This window comes from Ctenocephalides felis, unplaced genomic scaffold, assembly GCF_003426905.1.
Source record: "Ctenocephalides felis isolate EL2017-DRISC unplaced genomic scaffold, ASM342690v1 CF-g0.4_SCAFFOLD_01886, whole genome shotgun sequence".
Classification (NCBI taxonomy): domain Eukaryota; kingdom Metazoa; phylum Arthropoda; class Insecta; order Siphonaptera; family Pulicidae; genus Ctenocephalides; species Ctenocephalides felis.
In genome coordinates this window covers 82,236,106-82,262,236 of record NW_020538040.1, presented here as the reverse complement: position 1 = coordinate 82,262,236, position 26,131 = coordinate 82,236,106, and the positions used below count along the sequence as shown (strand labels likewise).

Below are 26,131 nucleotides of genomic sequence, written 5' to 3'. Positions count from 1 at the left end.
GAGGAAATCATCGACTATCTATCACCACCGGGTGCCAAAAATGACTTAGGCAATGAAAAAAAACTGTCCTGGAAAGAGAAACAAACAACCTGATGGAACCATTCTCATTGTGGGAACTGGAAATAGCTATCAAGAGGAGCAACAACACAGCTCCTGGAAAAGACGGCATATCATATTCAATGATTGCAAACTTGACACCACAAGCTAAAAGTATACTGGTAGAAATAATTAATAAAGTGTGGCTGAATCCAGAAGCAATAGAAGATTGGGGGCAACAAGTGATAATACTTATCAGAAAAATGAATAAACACCCAAATTTAGTTTCATCGTATAGACCCATATCTTTGGCTTCCTGCATTGCAAAAGTCAAAGATAGAATGATCAAGAGAAGATTAGAATGGTGGGTAGAAAAGTATGACATACTTCCCAAATCCCAATGTGGATTTAGAAAGGGCATGGGAACATATGACAACCTAACGATCTTTATATCAGATCTATATCTATCAATGGCTAAAAACAACTATGTCGTTGCTCTATTTAGCGATATTAAAGGTGCTTACGATAACGTCCTACCAGAGGTGCTGGAAGATACTCTGGCTAACACTGGACTACCAGGAAAATTCATAAACTCAATTACGACCAACATCCGAGAAAGAAAGATATTTTTCCGAATAAATGGGAAACTGATAGGGCCGAGAAAAATCTACAAAGGCCTACCACAGGGAGAAATTCTTAGCCCCATCTTATACTCAATTTATGTAAGAGACATAGAAAAAATATGGGAAACAGGTACCAAAATATTACAATTTGCAGATGACGTCGTGATATATATAGAAAAATCAAGCCTCCAGGAAGCCTATGAGGTGATGAGCCGTAACATAGATCTCTTCCACGAATGGCTCGCAAAGAAAGGACTTGAATTGTCGGACGAAAAAAGCTCAATCGGAATCTTTACAAGACGCAGGAAGCTAGAAGAAAGAACAGCACTAACGACTAAATACCATACAATCAAAATACAAGAAAATAATAAATTTTTGGGCGTCACATTCGACAAAAAACTATCTTTCAAAGCACATATAAATCAAGTAATCACAAAAATTGAGCCAAAAATCAACATTTTACGTATGGTAAATAGGACATGGTGGGGAGCTCACCCTACCACAGCCCTGAATTTGTATAAAACAATAATTAGATCATCATGGGAGTACGGAAGTCTAGCTTTCAGTAACTCTTCTCACTGCAGAAAGTTAGAAAAAATTCAATATAAATGTTTGAGACTGTGCATAGGGGCAATGATCTCCACACCTACAAACGCCTTGTTGGTGGAATGTGGAGAAATGCCTTTACATTCAAGATTCCAATATTTAAGTGATAAATTTGTACTTAAAAAATACCAAGTACAAAATAATAGAACAATCGAAAATATCAAGAATGTAGCCATAGATACATTAACAAGTGACTATTGGAGAAATCGTCCAAAACCAAGCTTGGTATATAGCTATATAAAAGTAATTGAAACAAGAGGAGACACAAATAAATACAATAAACACCCGTATTATAACTTTTTCACATTAGACAACAGTTATACGATAGAAAAAATATTCAATACGAATACAATCAACATAGAGGATTATAAAGTTATATTTACAGACGGGTCAAAAATTAATAACAAAACTGGCTGCGCTTTATTTTATGAAAACGATAATATCAAAATAGGATATAAACTACCAGACTTCGTTTCAATTTGGTCAGCCGAGCTAATAGCTATAAAAAAAGCAATTGAATATATAGAAAGCCACAAAATCACAAAAGTAGTCATAGTTACCGATAGCAAAAGCTGCATAGATAAACTGAAAAATCTATTCCATACTAATCGACTAAGCGAGACATTAGTATATGAAGTATGGAATAGACTTATACAGCTATTGGAGAACGGGTATACAGTCAAATTATTATGGACAAGATCGCACTCCGGTTCTAGTGGAAACGATGAAGCGGACTCCATAGCAAAATGGGCAACAGAATACGGAACTATGATCAACCTAGCCACTAGGAAAGACTATATAAATAATTCAAAGAAAAAAATACTGGACAAATGGCAAGAACAATGGAACAGATCGTCGGAAACAAAGGGACGACACTACAAGGCAGTCAACCCCAAATTGAAGACGAAACCGTGGTTCCGAAAATATGCAGATGAAAACAGAGGTACCATCGTAACAATAACAAGACTAAGGCTTAACCATGGCAACTTCCCTGCACACCTGAAGAGGCTGGGAATAATAGAGTCAGAATCATGTCCCTGTGGAGCATCAAGCGGAACATCTGAACACATCATACTAGAATGTAGTATATTTGAGGCAAGCAGGGCTAAATTGTTAGAGGAACTACACTCTATAAAAACATTGATTAAACCCTTTAATTTGATATCATTGTTGCAAAATCTGAACTGTTATCCTAACATAATTAGGTTTATTAATAATAGTAAAATTAAGTTGTAAGTGACCAATATACTATATATGTTACCTGTAAATTGTACATTATGTATGTGGCTAAATGTTTATCAGAGGCCAATAAAAAAAAAAAAAAAAAAAAAAAAAAAAAAAAAAAAAAAAAAAAAAAAAAAAAAAAAAAAAATAGCTCTTGTGAAATTTGTTCAACAAAATAAATTTAATTTACATAAATTTAAATTTTCAACTTAGGAAATATAATATAGAAATATAAAGTAGATATTATTTTTATATTTTAATATTTGCATATTTTATAAAAAAAAATTAAAACAACAACAAATAGTTTTTTATGACTATCTTAATAGTTACTACTGTAAAGATAATTACAAGGTATTTTATTGTCTTATACTATGAAACCTGATAATCCTTTTCAAGAAAGAAATTTTGCTTTTTTTGCGTTCTATTCATTTTAATAGTTTTTTCTTGCTCATTATATTTCATTATTATTTCTGACGTACTTTTATATGAATTATTCTGCTCATCATAGTATATTTTGTTAGAGCATTTTAATAACGTCTGATTCTTGCATTATTTTCTATCATATTTAAGTTATGGTACGCAATTATTTTGGAATTTGGAAGAACGTAGATGTTATTTTATATGTTACGTAATATTACTATTACAAATGCATTGTTTGAATAATGACTATTTATTTAGTTGCTGTAGTAAAGCAGCTTCTGGCAAAATCCTTTGTTTGAATTAAATAGGTAGTAAGAATTCTTAATACGCATCAATATAATATGATAATAATTGGCATCATAATAATAAAATCTATTCCAAATAATTGTAAATATAATACATTACAAAAAAAATATTACACATTGCCTTTTTCCGTTGTAAAGAATTGAATTCATATAGTTGTTTACCTTTTCTATTTTTCATATGAAAAGTTTCAAAAAATTTAAACTTGCCGAATCACTATTATATAAATATTTTATGGAACACGGTCACTTTTAGAGAAGATTTCCAGTAACCTTTCAATGAAAATACTTTGATACCCTCCAAACTAAGAACATAGGTTTTCAATTTAATTCTCTGGGGACACGTGTCATTGACGTAAAAGCACCGACGATAGAAATGGTCTCCTGCTGAGTTTGCTAGATCAAAAATAGTTACAGAAATAAATAATTATATGTTATAAATGATTTTTTCACATTTGGGTGATATGCTCATAGTAACATTTATGTATTAAAAAAATAAATTTAAAAAAATATAGATAATTATATTTCAATTTAAGTCCAAAGAATTCGAAAAAAGGTGTTAGTAATTATATTACTATCTTAATATCTAGGCTCATCAGTAAATTGAAATATTTGGCAAATGCGTTTTCATTTGTTTTCAATGCCAAACAATGTCTCAAATATTTCTGACCCAATAAAGAAGCCCGATTTATTGGATTTCTTCATAATGAAAGGCTTAAACTCTAGGTACACAGAAGTTCATTCAAGCTACGATCTCTCTTCAGATCACTCACCTATAACTGCTACTATCTGTTCTTCAATTATCAATGTTTGTAAACCTTATAGACTTCATTCGAGAAAAACAAACTGGGAACTATACCGCTGCAAAATAGAAAACAATACTGATCTCAAAATTAGTCTTAAGAACTCATCGGAAGTTGACTCAGCTATTGACAAATTTAATAAAACTCTTCATGATGCTGCTTTACTTGCTACTCCAGAAACAATAGTTCAACAGGATCAACCTCTATCTTTTGAAATTAAAAATTTAATCTCAGAGAAAAGGAAAGCAAGACGTAAGTGGCAGTCAACTCACTTTCCATCAGATAAGAACATATACAATAACTTAAGCAATAAACTAAAATCCAGATTGAAAGAAATTTCTAACCAAAACTTCAACAATTACGTATCAAACCTAAATAGATTTGATAACTCAATCTGGAAACCAATTAAAAACAAATTAAAACCACGTATTCAAAATCCGCCTGTTAGATGGGATGACAGCAATCACCTATCTTGGGCTAGGAGTGATGCAGAAAAAGCTAATTTATTTGCTCATTATTTAAGTACAGTTTTCAAACCGAACCCAGATTACTCTAACGCAGCGGACCTTAACTCAAATATGATTCCTTCTCACAACTCAATGAACAGTATAAAGTTCTTTTCATTAAAGATTATAATTGAAGAAATTAGTAAACTAAAAAATAATAAATCTCCAGGTTACGATTTAGTTACGGCAAAAATGTTGAAAGAACTGCCAAAGAAGGGATTCATCCTTCTAACGTATATATTCAACTCAATAATTAGATTAAATTATTGGCCAACTCTCTACAAAACATCTGTAGTAAAAATGATCCATAAAAGCGGAAAAGATCCTTATATGGTTACCTCATATAGACCAATCAGCCTTCTACCAATTGTTTCAAAAGTGCTCGAAAAACTCCTGCTTCAACATATCTTAACTAGCGCGAATATATTTCCAGAACATCAGTTTGGCTTTCGGAGTCAACACTCCACAATTCAACAGTGCCACAGAATCGTAAGAGTCATCAGCAATACTTTCGAGGCCAAACAATTCAGTTCTGCAGTCTTTCTAGATGTGAGCCAGGCTTTCGATAAGGTGTGGCACAAGGGACTTTTACTGAAGATTAGATCGCTACTTCCATGTGGTTATTATAATATTCTAGAATCTTATCTCGCCAATAGGAAATTCAAAGTACGGGTCAACACTGAAACCTCAATATCTCATCAGATTGAGGCAGGAGTTCCACAAGGCAGTGTTTTAGCGCCATTTTTATATATCCTCTTCACTAGTGATTTTCCAACTTTACAATCAACCACAACAGCTACATTTGCTGACGACATAGCAATTCTTTCGACACATGCTGATGCATCTAAGGCTACGCTAATTTTACAAAGGCATCTAAATGTTATAGAGGAGTGGACAAAAAAATGGAGAATAAAAATAAATGAGAGCAAGTCTAGTCATATAACATTTACACTGAACAAGACAACATGCCCAGGAGTACATTTTTATGGCCAAGCAATTCCAAGCACCGAATGCGTCAAATACTTAGGTATGCATTTAGATCGCAGGCTCACGTGGAAGGACCATATTCGCGCCAAATTAAAGACTATAAAAATTAGAACCGCTGAACTATACTGGCTACTGGGACGCAAGTCAATTTTGTCGATTGACAATAAACTTCTAATTTACAAGGCAATAATAAAACCCATATGGACTTATGGCATTGAATTGTGGAGCTGTGCAAGCAAATCCAATATAGCGTTAATGCAACGTGCCCAATCGAAAATATTGAGGCAGATTACTGATGCTCCGTGGTTTATTAGTAACAAAACTTTACACGGCGATCTTCATATTGATTTTATAAACAAAATAATACAAATCAACAGTATAAAACACTTTCAAAAACTACAACATCATTCAAACAATATAGTCACTCAGCTTCTTGAGACATCAACTTCAAGAAGACTGAAGAAGAAGCTGCCCGAAGATAATATGGAGGAACCATAGAACTACCACAACCTTATATAAACAGAATAATTGAATCATTTATTGAAGTGATTCTCTGAATATGATTGTAATATTGATCCGATAAATTTATATGTGTGTTTACAAGTGTGTGTGTATGTGTGTGAGTGAATGACATAAGCCAAATAGCTCATAGAATAGTTATGTATTCTGATTGCTATTGAAAATAAAAATTAAAAAAAAAAAAAAAAAAAAAAAAAATATTTTCAATGTCAAACAATGACATGTTGTTTTTTGCAATTTTTTCCAATCATTTTTACAATATTTCGATATTTTTCTAATCACAAAATACCTCAATTATGTCAATTTTTTGGTTATTGTTGTTAACTTTTAGTCATTTTGGAAATTTTTATATAGCTTCGTGTTTCAAAGGTTTGAAAATTTTTGATATGGCTTACGTTTTGAGAACACGTTTCAACCGATTTGAATGATTCATTCAACATTTAATTTCTTCTGATGGAGAGACGTGCTGATTAGTTTTTGGCAAAGGCAGGTCTAGCCATCTTGAACACGGGGAAAAATTGCCAAAAATGTTAACTCAGTTCTTGAGATAACAGAACGTTCCATTTAAATGATTCAAAAAAAATTGATGAAAGTTTTGTGAAGGCAGGTGCAGCGGTTTCGGAGATTCAATTAAAAAAGTAAAAAAAATACTTTTTGACAACCAAAAATTAAGTTCAAAAAATAAGTACAAATATTAATTGCATTTTTATGGGCTCCGTACTAATGTTTATCTATTAGACCGCGACGCCGCGCTTACGCGCTTCTGTGCTTTGTCTTTAAAACAGCTACGCAAAGCAATTGCTTCGAATAAAAATTCACATTTTGCCAACAAAAATTGAATGACAATTTGTCAAACATTTCAAAATATCTAATTGTTAAAAAGTTTTTCAAAAATTTTAAAGATATAAAAATTTTAAATTGCGGTACGGAAAGTTTATATATATATATATATATATATATATATATATATAACATTTGATTTCACCCAAAAATATGTGAAAGTAATAAACATCTCAATATAGTCTTCTCGGTACAACTCCACATTTCGGGTATATCAGATGATGCCTCGTACCCCACTGACGTTTCGGCGCCATTAAGGCGAGTTACGATCGCCTACGGTCGCTTTCTGGAGCAACGAGCGAGGGGCGATGGATACATGGGGGCTATAGTCATGTAATTTGCAATCGGTATATTTATTTAATCTGCAAAACATAAGTATTACATTAACTTCAAATTATATTTTGAATTACGGAATAGTTTTAGTTCATTTAATTTGTAATCTGTGGGTAAAGGATGTTCCATGGCGTAACGCTTAAGCGCACTGCCTCGTTTGGACAAGGTCGTGAGTTTGAAGCCCTGGTGCACATACCCAGCTATTATAGATTTGAATTTTTTAAATTTTTACATGAAAATTAAGATCAAAAATATGTTTCCAATTGAAAATATTTCACTTTCGGGCACTGCGGTGTAAAATGGCAATTCGAAATCTCTCACACTGTTTTTTCCTGTATCTTGTTCCAGTTTAACTTAGCTTACGAACCTGCCCTAGGGCATTATCCATTTAAGTAGACAAAATGAATAAAATTTTAGCAAAAACTTCATGATGCAGCATTTCGAAATAACATGTAATTACATCGACTTTGCAGTGAACTAATAGTTGTTCAGAATCAAAACTATATTCATTCCATACAACTCCCATTATCTGACAATTGCCTCATAGATTAACGTTTATCTATACTATAGATAGCTATAGATTCTATAGCTATTCTGTAATTCTGTGCATATACTAAAATTTATTTGCGAATATATTTTTGCGAAGATTTATAGTATTTTTATTTTTAAAATATTTGTTGTCATACACCATACGAATATTCTATCGAATCAATTAAAAACTAACTAACTACAAATTCAGCAATGCAATTAATTGTTATAAAAAAACTTTATCATACTCAACATATACTCTGGTTCTGAATGTATTAATTTTTTAATCACATTATAATCAACGGCAATAATATCAAAATTATATCATTTCATTATTCATAACATATTTTTAATGAATGTATTTTTGTATTGTGAGACAAATAAGGCGGTTTTATATTACCACAAAATAATGATTGTAATATGATCCAAATTTTTGAAAACTATAAATTTATAAAGTATACAGTTATTATTTATTACTGCAATCTTATGTCTTTGTTTTTATTTTCACATACAAACATTTTTTTAATTATTTTTCTATTATTTATATTCAAGATAAATTACTCAATTTAACAAGTAGTTTAATACCCATTTGTTTCATTTTCAAATAAAAAATAAGATTATTTGGTGCTCTGTCCGGATGCAAGCAAACCGGTAGTCTAAATGTAAGCTAAAGTTTCATTTGAGCTAAGTTTAGTAATAATGTGTAATAATAATTTGAGCTAAGTTTAGTAATAATAATAAGTTCATTGTGATTTATTTACTGTTGGTATCTAGCAAAAAAGTTTATAAGTCTACCATTTTCGTTTGGAAGTCTATTTTTGATCGTTATTTTGAAGTAAAATAAAACCTTACTATTGCATGATATCATGTCATTTAGAATGCCACACATATTAGACACAGGAACTAATTGGCTTATAATTGATTTTGTCTTATAATATTTAGAGACAATTATCAATATAATGGTTATATGTTTCACAGAATGTGTTACGTTGCATTTGACGTGCCACTTGTAATCCTTTGCAAAGTAAAAAAAAATATAATTATTATTTGAGCTCATCAGTTTACGATTATAACTGCAAAAGCTCTTGGTACAATCAACTCTTTATATTTGTAATGATATTTCACGTTGCATTAAATTATATATATATATATATATATATATATATATATATATATATCACATTTTCTGTTTGGTAACTCAAATCCTTGATTGATGAAGTTAATCTGATTTTTCACTAAACGATTCATTTACATTTTATTGTGTGCTTCGTTTGATGAACGGTTGATTCTATTTACGAGAATATAAAATCTTGAAATCCGAATTAAACTATACTTATAAGCTTATATGATAGTGGGCAGATTTTCTTGACAGGTTGTAACATATCTATCCCTTGTCACAGTTGACAGCTGCGTTTTCTACGGAATGCTCAGCTCTACCGGACATGGATTACTATGCCAAATCAATTTTTGACATACCACTAAAAATATAGAGATAGAGTGTGTTTCTGATATAAATATATATGACATATACGAACATTCATCTTATGGTATAGATATATATGAATATATAGATATATATGGTATAGTAATATATATAGATATATATGGTATAGATATATATAGAAAGCAAAAATATGGTATATTTTTGCTTTCTATCCAGAGTTTACTTATATCATAAAATCAATTTATGACTTGATTGCATATACCGTGAAACAAGTTTTGGCGCGTAAGATTTTTTATAACTTACGTTATAATAACGTTATACTATAACCAGATTATAAGTATGAAAAACGCATAACATCAAAATTGGTGTATAAATTTAAGTAATTTTCTGTTTACAACTTTACTCAATTCTATGCGAACAATATAAGTAAACTTTGGATTCCGGGTTCGAATCCAACTTTCGTGGGCATAGCTGTAGCGGCAACATGCTACTTGGAAAAGAGATACTCGGATTGTATCACTGAGAAATAAAAAGAAAGTCGAATTGTATTTCTATATAGTATACAGTATATAGAACAATGTAAGAACTCTGACTTTGTCCATTAATGATTGGGTGCACTTGGATCAACACGCGGAAAAAGATCTATTAAGAAATATAATTATTATTTCAATATTTTGTAATTTTATTTTGTTAATATTCTGCTCATTATTTACATTTATATTTTTGTATTTAGGTTTAATTTTTTGTTTTTATAAACCTCAACAATTTTGTAATATAAAACTTTAATAAAGTTTTGATTGACAAAAAAAAATTAAGAAAATTAAAAACAAACAACAAAAATATGTAATGAAAAAGTGAGTGTAGTAATTTACAAAGTTAATATCTTAATATAAATTAAGACACCTGATAATAGCTTGTAAGGAATACAGTATCGCACCGACCATATTTTCTGAATATAACCCCGTCGAATTGATATTTTTCAGGTCACTAAATTTTTAGGCTCTACTTTTCGGTATTTTCGCTCGGTATTACCAAAAAATATCATGTTAATATAAAAATGGTAAAAATATATTTTAGTCAAGATTTTTTTCAATATGAATAATTCTGGTCCTAACTTTACATAATATACACAATTAAGTTTACAACTTTCAAACATAAGTATTATGTAATGATATTTAATGCAAGAAGTTTTTAGATATCCATACAGGTGATGAAGAGTAAAATTCAAATATTTTTAGGAAACTTTATTTTATTTCCCGTACGTTTCGAGTCTCAATTTGAGCCTTATTAGTGGTATAGGATAACAACAATTTAAATATAGTCACGCTCACAATAATATAACTGAAATCTCGGTTTTAGACTGAAAATAAAAATATAAATATGTGTTTAATTGCAATCAACATATTTGATAAAAAAAATATTACATACATTAAGTTAACACATTTCTTGTTAAATCTATTCCTCGCGATTATATTTTTATCTGCTTTATATTTATTAATATCTTTACTAAATAATTTCATTCTTATAATTAATTTACACTCTAGGACCGCAATCAAAAACAATAACACAATAGCCCCAAGTTTTCAAATATTAGGAGTTTTTGTTGAAATATAAATTTAGGAGGTCCCACTGTAAAAAAAAAATTACTAATATGTGTTGGCAAGTTTCATCGAAAGTTTTTACAGTTGAACAGTTCCAAATGCACTATGAATGGTTCCATAGTTTAAATTAAAAAAAAATAGTAAAAAATAGCAATAATAACCAGAAATTGGTAATAATTTCACCAAAGTTTTACGTTGTACTTGAAATCTCGTAATTTACAAACAATCTAAGATATTTTTCTTCTAATTTTATTCACAACAGTTAAGGTCAATTTTATAACCCTATTCGGCTTAACGTCAAGGTCTGGGACACCCTATATATAAGTGTGTATATGTATGTATGCATATATTATTATTTATGCCAATATTATGCTTTGTGTGAGTTATTCGATTCTCCTGTACAATAATTGAGAAATATTACATTGTTTCAAGCACATATTTGTGTCTACTATCTGAATGGCACTTCGGTATTCTTTGCCATTCAATGTAGTTTTAGAAAAAGCTTCTTCCTCGTCGAGCACGTAGTCACATAACGTATACGTACGTGATAACTCTTCTTGTTCTCTCCTAATCTGGTATTTCTAGGGAATTTCATTATTTCCTGAATGCGCAGTTCAGCATTTCACTCCTGTAATGCCAGAGTGAGAGACCTATAACTTGGCTTTATTATTAAATACCTAATGTGTGTTCTAAATGAATTATATTCCGATCGCTTGTAGAAATTATTGCTTTGCTATCCAGATACATCTGTAGAGGTGGACAACCGAAAAGTATAAAAGACAATGGGTACTGAGAAATTTTGTGTCCAAAATTACATGAGAATACTACAAAATACTTCAATGTACTTATTGAAAACGAAGAACAAAGGAAAAGCTTACATCTCAACAATTTATAAAACTATGAGTATCAGTACACATTTTATATGAAACCACATTACTTAAAATTGTAAAAGTACATTCAGTTCTTATGATGTCTTTGATTTTTTAATGGCACTTTATAAGAATAATTGTCTTCCTAAAATAGTTTATTTTTGCCAGGTTGCAAAATCATTTGACATTTTCACATTTTGTTTATATGTGAATTTGTGGGCCAAAATTTGAACTTTTGTCGATGTTCTCTTAGTATCGACTATATCAATTTAAGATATAACTTTTTTTTTTTTTTTTTTTTTTTTTAAGATATAACTTGATAAGGATTCGTTGATTTGCTTTGCGCGACGATCTGTCAAGCCGCTTCTTCGTAATTGAATGATATTTTTTAATGGATTTTTAAAATTGTTAGATTTTGTAGTTTTACCGTACCCTGAAAAATAATATAGGCCTTTAAGAAATACTTTGTTATAAATATTTATAAGAGTATGTAATAATGGACCATGCTCTCAGAACATATACCGTGTATGTTCTCTAAAAGTACATGCAACTTTTCTTAAGGCAAAGTGACACTTACACTTATTTTTTATATTGAAATTGTTCGTTTTTTTAGGTAATAGTTACCTTAATTAAAAAATAATTTAAATTTTTTGATGTTACGCTTGATTACTTTACTCGAGATATTTAAATAAATTTGGTAAAAATTGTGTAATATTTTTCTACATAAAAATTAAAATACATCACATTGATTCGAGATTAATATATATTGCAGAGTACTATAATATAAGCAATTTTAATGCTTAAAAAATGGATATATAATTTTTAGTTTAATTATTAACAACTTTGATAAGACTTTTATAAACAAATAATTAATAATATTTTCATGCATGTCATCTTGTGGCATAGTTTGGCGAAATTTGGTATTGTATCAACACCTTGTATCCATTTTTATAGAAAATACGTCTATTATAAAACATAATCTATTTTATCACGATTAGATTAGAACCAAATATTGATAATATTACACGCGGCGATAAGATATTGTCAAATATACAATATCTTAGTTGTTTTGCTTGTCGTTTAGTTGTTTTTAGTTATTACAATTTACTTTTTGGAAATAGTTTTTGTTCTGTTAGTTTAAGGAGGCAAGTTTTGTGAGTATTAAGACTATTTATGACCAAATCATATAAAATATATGCTAATAAAAAATTGAAATATTACGAATGAAATAATGTTTGACAGTATATTTTTGAAAATAAATCAAATCATGTATACGTCCATGGTATAAATATGTTAATGAAAAAAAAAATATAAATATCATATGTTCATGTGTTGTTGCTACTTCCAAATATTTTTGCGCTTTTCATGCATAAATTGTATTAACTAAAATTTTCCATTTTTATATAAACCTGCAAGTTTTATATAAATTTATCATTATGGATACACATGGATTAACATATATGATATGTGTTATTGAAAGAATGATAAAACTAAGTTAAGCGCAAAAGATTTAACTTGGTAATACATAAGTATGCGCTAAGTTTTAATGGAACTTACTTTCCTTAACTTTAGAAGAACTAAAACTAGTAATGCACTTAATGATATTTTGCATACATACTCACATTTAAATACTCTCTCTCTCATACACACACACACACACACACACACATATATATATATATATATATATATATATATATATATATATAATGTTAACGCTGTACAATTAGGATCATGCGTGAGAAGGTGCGATTTCAAACATTGTTTTAGAAATATGATAGGCTTACCGTGGTTTTGTGCTAAAAGCTTTGACCTTGCAGACACAAGATCAGGTTCCAGGTTCCATTCATTCATTCAGGCTATCTGAGTCCAATCTCAGTGTATCAAGCAGTAGTGATATCAGTTTGCACTTGTATATGCAGACAAAAATATAGTTTAAATTAGAAATGTTATGGGTATACATATAAAACCACTATTAGCAAAATAGTTAATTATCTCTTCTCAAAAGGAAATAATAACACTAGATTATAAGGGATAACAAGTTCTGATTGGTGTTCAAACAAGCATTTGAAAAAAAGAAATTGTTTAATTGGCATGAAATGCAATTACTAATCTATCACATATTTATAAAACTTTAAATATCATTAAGTTTTTCAATCTAATTTTTACTATTTTTCTGTCAATAATATTCACCAATTACAATCGAAGTATTTACCTTCAGTTCATTTTTGAATCTGATCATTACTTCCACTATCGAAGTTTTATCAAAGTAAATCCAGCGGAATGGAAAATGTATGATACGATCTACTTGAACCCAAACAATTCGCCTAAGAATCGATCAGGGGATTATTTGGAACACTGCAACTTTCAGCTTTAGAGAGTTTTCTAGTTTTCTGGTTCAACATCTTGTATATGACACAATTTACTTCAAAGACGACAATCTAGAGAAACGCATACATGTAATGTAATGACATTATGCATCGTTTGAAATCGATAGTATTGCCATGTTAGTTACATAACTAAAACGTGGATATTATTACATGAAGGGTTCCATGAAATCAAGAGAAATGTTGTCAACATCTTCATTATAATCAATATATACAAATATATAGCCACAAAGGGACAAGTTACACACACACACACACACATATATATATATATATATATATATATATATATATACTAGCTAACCCGGTAAACGTTGTTTTGCTAAGTAAGGTATATTCTAAACAAATTCTAGAGAATCAAAAATATTAATACTTTAAGTGTATAAGGATGAGTTGTTTGAATGCTATATACATACAGTGAGGTATTATAAAAACAATAAACCGCATTAGTTTGTCTATGTTTTGTCAATACAATCAAACTGGTTTGATATATGCACTTTCTATAAAAATGGTATAAACCAATCCAAGTCTTTTTTGGTCATTCGACTTATTGATTACGTTTCAAGTCTTTCAGATTCTTTTCGGATTCAGGATTTTGTGTATAACTATAAATAATACTACTGAGCTTATACAAAATTTTTAAATTTCTGCGAGGATAGATAGAAAATAAATTAAGTATTTCTTCTTTGACCTGCTTTTTGAAAAGTTGCAAGTAACATTCGATGAATTAAAGTAAATTTAATAAAAAGTATTATAGATTTTCAACGATTACCCTTTATCTCCCGATAGCAAAGTCATGAGAATCAAGGTTATAGCTGGTTATACATCTTTTTTCCTCTACTTTCAAATATTGCTGTTAAACAATGCCTAACTTTACTGGTTTTTGACACATTGGTGGTGGACCTTTTTAATCCCAGACCTTCATATATTACTATCTATTCTTCAATAAATTCTAGGACATTATAACTGGGAAAATGTTATTCGACAAAATGTCCCCTTGATCGATACCAAATTTAGATTCTGAATTAGAATAACATAAATAAAAAATAATATAACCTAGAAAATGTTTTATAAATACCAATGAGTATATAATTATGCAAATGAGATCTTTGGATTGGCACGAATTGTTCAAGACTAAGATTGGCCAAATCGGTTTAGCCGTTTTCGAGTTTTACCGAATCATTTGATCGAGAGCTCCATTTTTATGATATATATATATATATATATATATATATATATATAATAAGATTTTTTGCGCGACTTTGAGACATATCTTGAATAACGATTTTCAGTCAGTCGTCGAAATAAAAGAAAGAGATAAATACAAATCTTTATTTTTAATATACGGATTGTGTACTCGTATTATTCAGCAATTCTTTGTTAACGGTATCTAAAAAATATTTACAAAGTTGTTTTAATTTTATATTAATTTTAATAATAATAATTTTAAATACCACAAATTATATGAATGGTTTACCCACTGCAAGGCATGCCACATATAAATGGTCCTGGGACATATTAAAAGTCCTTGAAAATGTCCGGCTAATCAGAAACTAATTTCATTTAAATGAAATTGACACATTTTTGATTGATTATTTTGCTCTATTATTACCGCGCTTTTTAATAAATAATTCATTATTTATTTAATTACAGAGCTAAATCCGTACATTCATTTTTCAATTATGTTTATTATTAATGTGGTATAAAATAAATTAAGCTTGTACCTTTTCAATGTAAAATTTATGTAAATTCTATCGCAGTAATAAAATGCAGTAATCATAACCATATGGATATATGATATGAATTGTTACCGGTGCTCAATAAAAAATTGACATGTATTTGTTAGTATTATTAAATATCTCTACAAAATATGTCTAATGGACATCGAATTTACCATTTTATATCTCATCCATATATAGCAACTATTCACTTCTCTAAATCAAAACGAATAATGTATGACACTCAAGAATGTGCGGTGATAAACATCGGCAGATATAATTTTAACGCAACTATAAATAAGATCAAGATCGTACTGCTTCCTTGTGTTCTCTTTTATTAATAAAGTATTTTATCTGCCGTCAAAATAACCGATATCGTTCACTTGAACTCTCGTATAATGTAGTTTACGATTGCGTTCAAGAGCGGCCAATGGCCATTTATTTCCAACCATACGAATCAAGTACTTGGCTTTATTATTGTCCGAGCAGATGGTGGATATTTTTTATACTACCATATCATATAATAATGTTATCCTCCAAGATTACAATTAGAATATAATAATAAATAGATTATTATTTATTTATTGATTTAAATAATTGTTGTATTGGTTATTATTTTCAAAATGGAATTTTTCAGAAGGACCACACAGTTAAGTACATGCCTAAATTTTTTCGTGTAATATAATTTGATTTTATTGAAACTTGTACTTCTTTTACATATATTGTCATAAATTAACAAATCAATATCAAAGTACTAAAATGTATTAGGAGAGACTGTGTACGATTGTGCCACTTTTTTAATATAATTTTGTTGATTTACCAGTTATCCGGAATAAAATTACATTAAATAGTAGGTATTTCTCTACATGCAAATACTTCAACACTGTCCTTAAATTCGATTAATTATTCAAATTCAAAAAAAGGCGAGTTGTAACAAGCATGGACATCAGATAAAAAATAGATATAAACACGAAAATAGTTTGTAACGACTTTTTTATTGTCGTTTATAACTATAATATGTAACTTGACAAAACATAATTATTCATACAAAGCTTATAAATATAACAATATAAAACAAAAAATATTTTCTAGAACAATAGTAACAATAAATCTTTGTGAAATCTACATCCGAAAAGGACATAAACTACGTGTCACAACCGTACCCATTGCACACTTTTAAAAACAAATACGACCTTTAATCATGTAGGGCGCTTTAATATGTAAGGCGCTGACTTAATTCAATAATGGAAACTTGTTCGTACAAACATACTTCATCTTTCTACTTTTGGACCCTATCCAAAATCAGTATGGTTTTTTGATATGACGACGGTCTCTTTCATAATCTGGCACATCCGCGCCCAGCTTATTCTAACTAAGTTTAATAGCAAATGAATATATAGATTTATAATTTATTTATATTATTAATTTGTTTCTAAATATGTCACGCAATAATTGCAACTATAGTTCCCTGATATTTTGTCGCGCGATATTCAATTTATCATATTATATTTTTGACATCAATGTATTATAAATCTGTATTTAATTTTGCTATAAACTATGTGTCATTATTAATTAATTATCTAAAGCAATAAAATATTCAGTTATGTTTTTGATTGTTATATTTTGAATGACCTAATAAATAATTTGAATACATTCATATAAAATTATCAAATAATAATAATTAACATTTTTTAAGTTTGACCTTCATACAATTTATTTTTAATATTTAAATAAAAACATCGTTATTTTTAAATACTACTTTTAAATTTATTACATGAGTCTACCTCCAATATCTCAAAAACAAATAAAATTAGGATTTTTTTAACAACAATACTTGAAAGAAAAAGGGTAAAGCTATGATAGTAAATTAACCAATGTCGTATTAGGAGACAAACGACCTTGTTTTAAAATCTATAACAAAAGTATTTTCTTTTGTTGTTTTTATTGTAAGCGTTGTTGTTTAGTTTACGTGACCTTAATATAATTTTTAGGTATACGTTATTTAATTATTTTATAAGATGTATTGTTAATTTTTTTTAGATCCGACAATTTTTTATTTAAATAACCTCTACAATAGCTTACATATGTGGGCGGTGTAAAAAGGAACAACGGAAACTTTACTCAGAAATAAATTAAATAAATAGTTATTTCAACTCTCTTGGTGAATGTTTTTAACGGAATACTAAATCAGGTTCATATACAGTCTTATCTTTGTCGCAAATGTGCCCATGAAATTTATATTTTGTATTAGTTAAATATTGTAGGTATTATTTCGTGAATTTCCTTTAAAATTAAAAAAATGACCAATTTTAGAATAATAATAAAAAAAACACATTCTTATAATTTAGAGTTAACTGGGAATTTAATGAACATAGTTCGATATAGTCGTTTGTTTAATATGTGTTATGTGTTGTGATGATCTTTGTGCCCCACTTTACCCTATCTATATATTGATGTTATAGTCAAAACTGACCAACGATCAAGTAAAGTTATTGAAAAATAAATGTGCTCTATAATGGAATATAGCTGAGTGTGCGGGAAAAGTAGAAGTGGTAGTAAATAAAAACTTTAGCAATTTGATTTTAGCATCATATACTCATCGTATTGGATTTAAATCCGCGTTATTTGCGCATCCCCGAATCCGATTCAATTGTGATTCGTGTGTTTTATTGGCGCCAGAAGTGGCGTAAAGTGCAAACTCGTGTTGCGGTCAACGCTTTCGAACAACTAAAAATATACTTCAAATTTTATATATATATATATATATATATATATATATATATATAACCTCTCGTGACATTTCCGAAATGTATATTCACATCGCTATTAAAAATATATCTAATATAATCTCATCAAAAACGGAATGGTTAACCACTGGGTTGTCTTGAAACACGCTAGGCTAAGGCATCATAATTGGTCATGTGATACATAGGTTCGATTTTGTTCAAGAATCAAAATTGAGAAAAAACTTATTACAATAATGTTTTAAACAATTTTATATCACTAGATGTAAATTGCTCATTGTAGATATCATAATATAATGTAATTAGTAATTTTATGAATATATGGGTCATTCTTTTACAAACCGCGCATCAACCAGATTTTGACAATTTAGAATTGTTTGAATTTGTTCTTACAGATATTGTACATAAAATCATTTGGCACGTATTTCAGGAATTTGCTGAAAAAATTTTTTAAGTAAATATTTACGATTGAAATATGGATGTTTTGCTCAAGTTCTATGAAGTTGTGCTGATCTGATTTCTCCAGTTGTGCTGATCGAATCAGTATTATTTTTAATTTGTTTTACTCACATTGAAGTCAACTATATGATAATTTAAAAAAATGTTTTTTCAATTTTCTTAATAATAACAACCTCTAAATGTTCACTGAAGTTATAAGTTTTTATGCAAAATATTAAATATTAACAAAAATATTTCAAATATATCTATTTCATTAAGCTATCGCTATTTATTTTTGAAAACTCTATTTTATTTTGAAGCTTTTTTGTTCACTAAGGAGGTAGAGTTTTGATTTTCCAGGTTTTATTTTGGTTACCTGAAAATTTACTTAAAATTAGTTTCAATCGATAATACTGCATTAAAATGATGATCAGTCGTATTGGAGAGCTTGTAATAATAAAAACACATCAAATATAGATTTCCTTTTAAATTTCCGTTGTTTTTTTTTTAAGAACCTACATTTCACGAAGTAGAAATATTATCACCACTGCTTATATAGGGCTTTTAGTTGTGATTTATGTTGAAAAAGTATTGGCTATAAAAAAATTATTCAAATTATAAGCATAGAGTACCTACAAATTGTAGGGATCATTTCTTATTGAACATATCAATATTACTAAACCATTTTATAGTGAATCCACAAAATTCAATTACGCTAGAATTTTGAAAATTTGTTTCATTTCATTTAATGTTTTGGTCTTAAAATATTTAGATAAACAATTTTGTCATACTCTGTCTATTAAATTTTGTATTATATACTTAAATTTTGCGAGTAACAGTTCTTAAACACATCAGTTTAGGTTGCGAAAGCAAAAGTTTTACAATAACAGTGTAGCCTGAATATTTAAATTACCGTTTGTGAAATAAATAACAATCAAATTAATTAAAAAATAATTATTATATGCAATAAATATTTTATTGCAACTTTAATTGAATCTGAACTATTTTTTATGATATATTTGCTACGTGTTCTTGAAGGGAAGTAATTCAATATTTTTTACGATGACATTATAGAAATAAAATATATGTGCACTCCGTTGCAGTTCGAACTATGAAAAAATATTATGGTTCGCGGTTTAAATACAGATTACGCTTTCTGATATGTGATAAAATCTCAACAGTTTATGTATTTATTTCACTTTATTGTCGCCTAGATGCAGTAAATATATTGTGAACGATAAAGGTCGTTACTAACAAAAGTGTGACATTAATACTATCAATACTTTACTTGTCTATTAAACTAAATTAATCGCCAATAGCAATTTAAAATGTTTTACATTAACTTAAATAAATAACAGAATTAACTGCAATGCTACTCAATGATATATTTAGTAAATTTAACAAAAACTAAGTCATCGAGGCTTAAAGAAGAAATTTTTAGCTTTCCAATCCAAAGATTCCAAGCTCGTTACCCAGCTCGGAGAGCTTTGAGAAATTCTAATAATGAAAATATATCAAATATAGTGCTCAGATAATTTTATTGATTTCATTACAAAATGAATGTTGCAAAAAAAAAGAATTTTATTTTTTGCTATATATAATGCTGTGCATAGAGCGATTTAATTACAGAATGTGTATGAAAATAGGGCAATAATAAATTGATAATCATATAAAACGGGAATTATATTTTCATTGCAATGGTGAACTTTTAATAACCGTTTGACCTATTGAACGTAAATTCTATAAAATAACGTAACAAAATTTTTTGTTTGCAAATATTAAATTTTCAACAACTTATGGGAGTGTTATTAAATGATTTCATTAACATTTACCGTATGCTTAATATTTAACTCAATATCAATAATGAATATCTGTGGTTTCTAATGGTACTGGGACTAACTCATGTTGCAATTCAATGAATTTACTATATTAAATTCATAACATTTCCACTGCAAAGAATCAAGTTGAGTTCACAATATTGTTTGAAGGAGAGACGTACTTTTGAGATTTTGCCTGGAAATATACGTTTTACTACAGTCATATTTTGAGTTCAATCTAGAAGCAATTTCACCTCAAATACGGAAGCAATATGTACTTGAAAAGACATACACAAAATTTTATAAGAAAAGACCAAAAGTAGTTCAATTTTTATGTTCATATTCAAGTTTTTTAAATTTTTCTACTTAAGAGTATAATAAGACTGACAAAAGGCCCCTAGATTTTTTGATTTGATATTTTTCAATAACAAATGTTACATATATATAAATATATATATATATATATATATATATATATATATATATATAACAGTCGAATTGTGTGACATTTGAAAAATATTCCATATTCTACCGTTGGTCGTGGAACTAAGTCAAACTGTATGCGTAAATCTATACAGTTTCACTGTGAAATTGAATTTCCATATCTCGAGGAGAGAGATATTATTAAATTATGGCATAGAAATGTGTGTTCATTGAACTTCGGGCTCTCGACGCCAAAAAGTTATTATACCAGTTCGTATTTGAGAAGTTAGTTCAGTGTAAATAACTGGAGAAGAGGTTCTTCAGGAATCTCACTCGCGTCCGTATTCTCATTTTTTAAATTCTTCGAGTATTATACAATCGTCCGGATTTTTCTGAAAAAAAAAGATGCGATAGATGTAGAAGCAATTTTTGTTTTAGATTATTCAGAAAGTTTTGATTGCATGCGATATTTATGCGAGAATACTTAGTAGAATACAATAGTTTCTCTACTTGACTATTTTATATAGTTATAGTTTTCAATAGTAATTTATATATATATATATATATATATATATATAATGGAATGAATTATTGAAATATCTATTGTTTATTACATATTTGAAATGTCGGTATATTGTATGCACATGCACAAGTAGTTCATTTTTACTAGAATTTATCTATATTATTTCAACTTTCTATTTTAAGTTTTACTTAATTTGGTAATAATATTATTAGTATTTATTTCTTAACAGTAAATTACCTGGAAATTTATATAAAACATATTAGTTATTTTCTATCTTATGATGTTGACAATGTTGTTTCAGAATATTAACATTCCATTAAAATTCTCTTTACATTTACAATTTTTGTTTATCACAAAATAGTAATAATAATAGATATCGTCAAACTAATTATTTGGAAAGAAACTTCAAAATGTTTATTGGCAATATAATGTAAAATGTATAATAACGTATTGTTTATAATATTTTAATAACAACATATAAACTATGAACAAAAAATATCAGACAATCATTCAGTTAATTAAAGAAAAACTAAAAAGACGTATATATGTTTCAAATTCCATTTTTTTTTTTAATAGATAAAACGCTCAATTTATTTAGAAAACACAAAATCAAATAGAAACCGTAAATATGATTTATAGTTTGTTTAAAACAAAACGAATTAATATTTAATTTGATTAAAATAGAAAAGAGGTTCAACGCTTTGTAAGATACAGTCTCAAAAATAAGAATTTGGCTGTCAAAAGTGATTATTAGACATATGCAACTCCGATTTTAAAAAATTTCACAGTAATATTATCTAAATTAATTAATATATGTACATTTCAATTTATTTCTATGGATTCCGTTATATAGTTCAAACCAATGTTCTTGGATTGAATTGACGAAGTTGACAATGTTCATATTGACATTTTTGTTAATTTGAATCAGACGACTTAAGTGAGTTTGAAAATTAATAAAAAAAATAAATTACGGTACAAAAAGTTCCAGCGATTCGCCTTCAGGCACAATGCCATGCACCACTCGTTTTTGCATCAATTTAATCATTATATCAATACTAATACTAAATAACAAAATAAAATTATATCAAATTTATTTTATTTTTCTGAAATTGCTTTTCAATTTCTTATCCAATTCTTTATAAATTGATGATATAAATATCATCATGTTCCTGACTTTATTTTTATTAATAAGACAGTTGCAGTTTTGTTAGAAAAAATAAATTTGTAAGAAAAATTGAGTTGTATGTTGTATTTTTATCATGAGGGTAATATGTTATTGGACTTACTACCCTTTAATTTTTTATTATATTGACTGTAATATTACATTAAATAAATTTATTTATTGTCTGTTGTGGTTTAATCATTAAGTATCAAATTCGTCTGACGTGTACTGTTATGTCATAGTCAATGACATAGCAGTACACTATTTAATTTAATAGTGCACACAATCTTGGTACACTATTAAATTAAATGAAACTTGAGGGCTTGCTCGTATGTAAGTGGCTAGAACGACTGGACCTGGATCAGGGGTCCCGGGTTCGAATCCGCTTCGAGGAGTCTGTTGTCAAGCAGTAGTGACAACGGTTTTCACTTGAAAATTTAGATAGGATAGGACATATGATTCCAAGTGAAAACAGCTCTGATACGGCATTGCTGCACTACTTAAAAATCATCATTATTACAATAATTGTAATATTAAAATTTATCACATAGAGATATGACAACTGTTTGGGTTGCCATCTATAATAAAATAAACGTAGTTTGTAAGAGATTTATCACAACAGCTCATAGGACTCATAAGTTCTGATCGCTGTTCAAATAAATAAAAAAAATAAAATAAAAATGTGACTTTAAAACCGAGCATGTTATTATGGTTATATACTATATACATATAATATGTAAGTAGTGGCGGACATAGCTCATGGTTAGCATGTCCGACTCACATGCCAGAGATCGTTGGTTCGATTCCAGGCACTTTCTAATGAAATAATGAATTTGTGTATGATAATATAGAATTGTAATTGAATAAGTTAGTATGTATGAATAAAAAAATAGTATCAAGCTAAAAAAAAAAAAAATAAAAGAAGACGCAATAGCATTAGTAGAAAAATGAAGAAGATGGATTTAGAAGAATGAGTAAAAACGAATAAATAGAAGAAGTATTTGAAGTAAAATAATGTCTTGAGTTAGAATTTGAAATGTTGAGTTCAAATTGATTAGAATTAGAAGTAAGAAATTGAGTTAAAAATAATGTTGAATAAATAAAGAAATGTTGTAGGTGGCTAAATGCATGTAAGCGAGGCCAATAAAAAAAAAAATGTAAATATTTTTTTGTATTGAACACTGCATGCAAACAATTATTGTATATTATGATATGTATGGTCTGCATGTACCTTCAACTGTGGTCTTTAGAATATTATGTATAGTCTTCATATAATGCATTTATTTCGAGTTAATTTTAATTAAGAAATGTAGCTTCCAATAAATTAGCAATTCCTTTTAAGTCTGTTAGTGACCTTTTCTGAGCCCGTACGCAATTTGTTGTCTTGAACACGAAGCGGACAATTTTAATCATTTAACTAACTTCTGCTTTTCTCTTTCAGATACTTTCCGCGCGGACTACTCGTGGTAAGTCATGCATCAGTATACATTTTGACTTGACATCTCTTCAAAGCTCTGTTCTGCCTTAATATATTTTAATTAGAATCGTTTCCTCGCTGTTTCGTGCACATTATCTATTCCTTCAGAAGGTCTGGGTATTAAATTACAATTCAAAGTATCATCGAGGTCCATTTATCAAACGTAGACGAGCCATATTTCTTCTTCTTTACTGGTTTTGGAACGTGAGATGTGGGTCCTGTCGAAATAATATGAAGGGTTTTGTAAGGGAGGAATGAATTATACGTGATGAATCAATTTATATTTTACGACTTTTGTAATGAAATTGGAAACACATGCAAATGAAATCATAAGTTAGTAGATAGTAGATAGATGAGAGGATCTATAATATATCTATGATCAAAAATTAAATTCGCTGCGTTTCAAATATTCTTTGAAGATATGATACATGATATTCAGTAACTACCATGTAAACGACTTTTTTATTTATTCATTTTTTTTATTTATCACATATCGATTTACTACTATTCGATAGACTTCAAGTAAATTTGTTGAAATCATGTGAAAGGTAATCGTAATTTTTTTTATAACAATGCTCTTTATCGCAATTCTTATGATTTATTGTCATAACATATTCATGAATTTATTATTTAAGCCTATATTTAATTATTATTATTTAACCCTTTCGATACGATCGAGTGTCGCATATAAACGACATCAAGTGCTTCAATATTTGACATCTGTGGTAAATTATTATGAAAGTTAATTTTTACTGCGGTTTTTATTTTTTATTTCATTTTTTAAAAGTGTAGTTTTAACTTTCAAATATATTTTCAGGAAAATTAATATTTTGCGTAACAAATATAATACTTGGGAGGCTTGCTGGCTTGTACAGCAGTGTGGCCTTTGTCTGAAACAGTCTCATAGCGAAAGGGTTAAACTATATTTCAGTCAATTTCTGTTTTCTCAAATACATAAAAATTTTTAGAAGTTAATGTGATAATTATAAAAATATTTTTTTATAATTGTGAATTTGAAGTAAATATCTTAATAGAACAATGTAATGTAATATTCTTTTTTGTATATGTCTATATTTAGTTGCGTCTATTACAATATTTATTACTATTATAACTTTTATACTAACAACTACTATAAAATAAATCTATAAAGAATTGTTTGTATATAGTTATAATGATAAATCATCACATTTATGTTTCATATTACACGCAACTGAATATTGAAGATTTACAAAAAAATAGTATTACATTACATTATTATTTTATAATATTTATTCTAAATGAACAATTATAAAAATATTTTTAAATTATTACTTTGTTATTCATAATTTTTTGCTCACCAGTATATATTATGTTTTATAATTCGTTGAATTTAATTACATATAAATTTGATAGCTCTCGAAAAAATTGAAGCATTAATAATAATTAAAAAAAAACTCAATTATGAATATAATCTGTAAATAGAAATAGAATTTGTATTGAAGCTTTTCTATGCAGTAATTACAATATAAATCTATCTGGTTTTATTTTTAGATTGCAATTTAAAACCATTAACTTTCATTTGGGTACCTATTTATATTACATTGTATTTATATTTGATTATAAATCTAGATAATATCTTTAAAAAAATTAAAATTAAATTTATCTTGCAAAACGTAGACGAATATACTTTTAAATACATGATTCTTTAAGAATGCATTTTTTCGCGGACGTTGTCACCGAGTTATCTGCATAGCATTGCACTTTTTAATTAAAATCCACGAAATCTGGTTAGAGGAAATTTTCATAGTTGACTTCGGAATTC

The 26,131-nt window shown here is 28.3% G+C and overlaps 1 protein-coding gene across 1 annotated transcript in view; it reads left to right on the top strand.

The window, feature by feature from the left end:
• Nucleotides 1-26,131, top strand: part of LOC113378721 (complexin) — a 548,906-nt gene that overhangs the window by 96,279 nt on the left and 426,496 nt on the right. Inside the window, exon 2 of the mRNA XM_026619288.1 lies at nt 24,295-24,319. The gene's annotated coding sequence lies outside the window, so the exon portion shown is untranslated. The remainder of the gene's footprint in view (nt 1-24,294; nt 24,320-26,131) is intronic.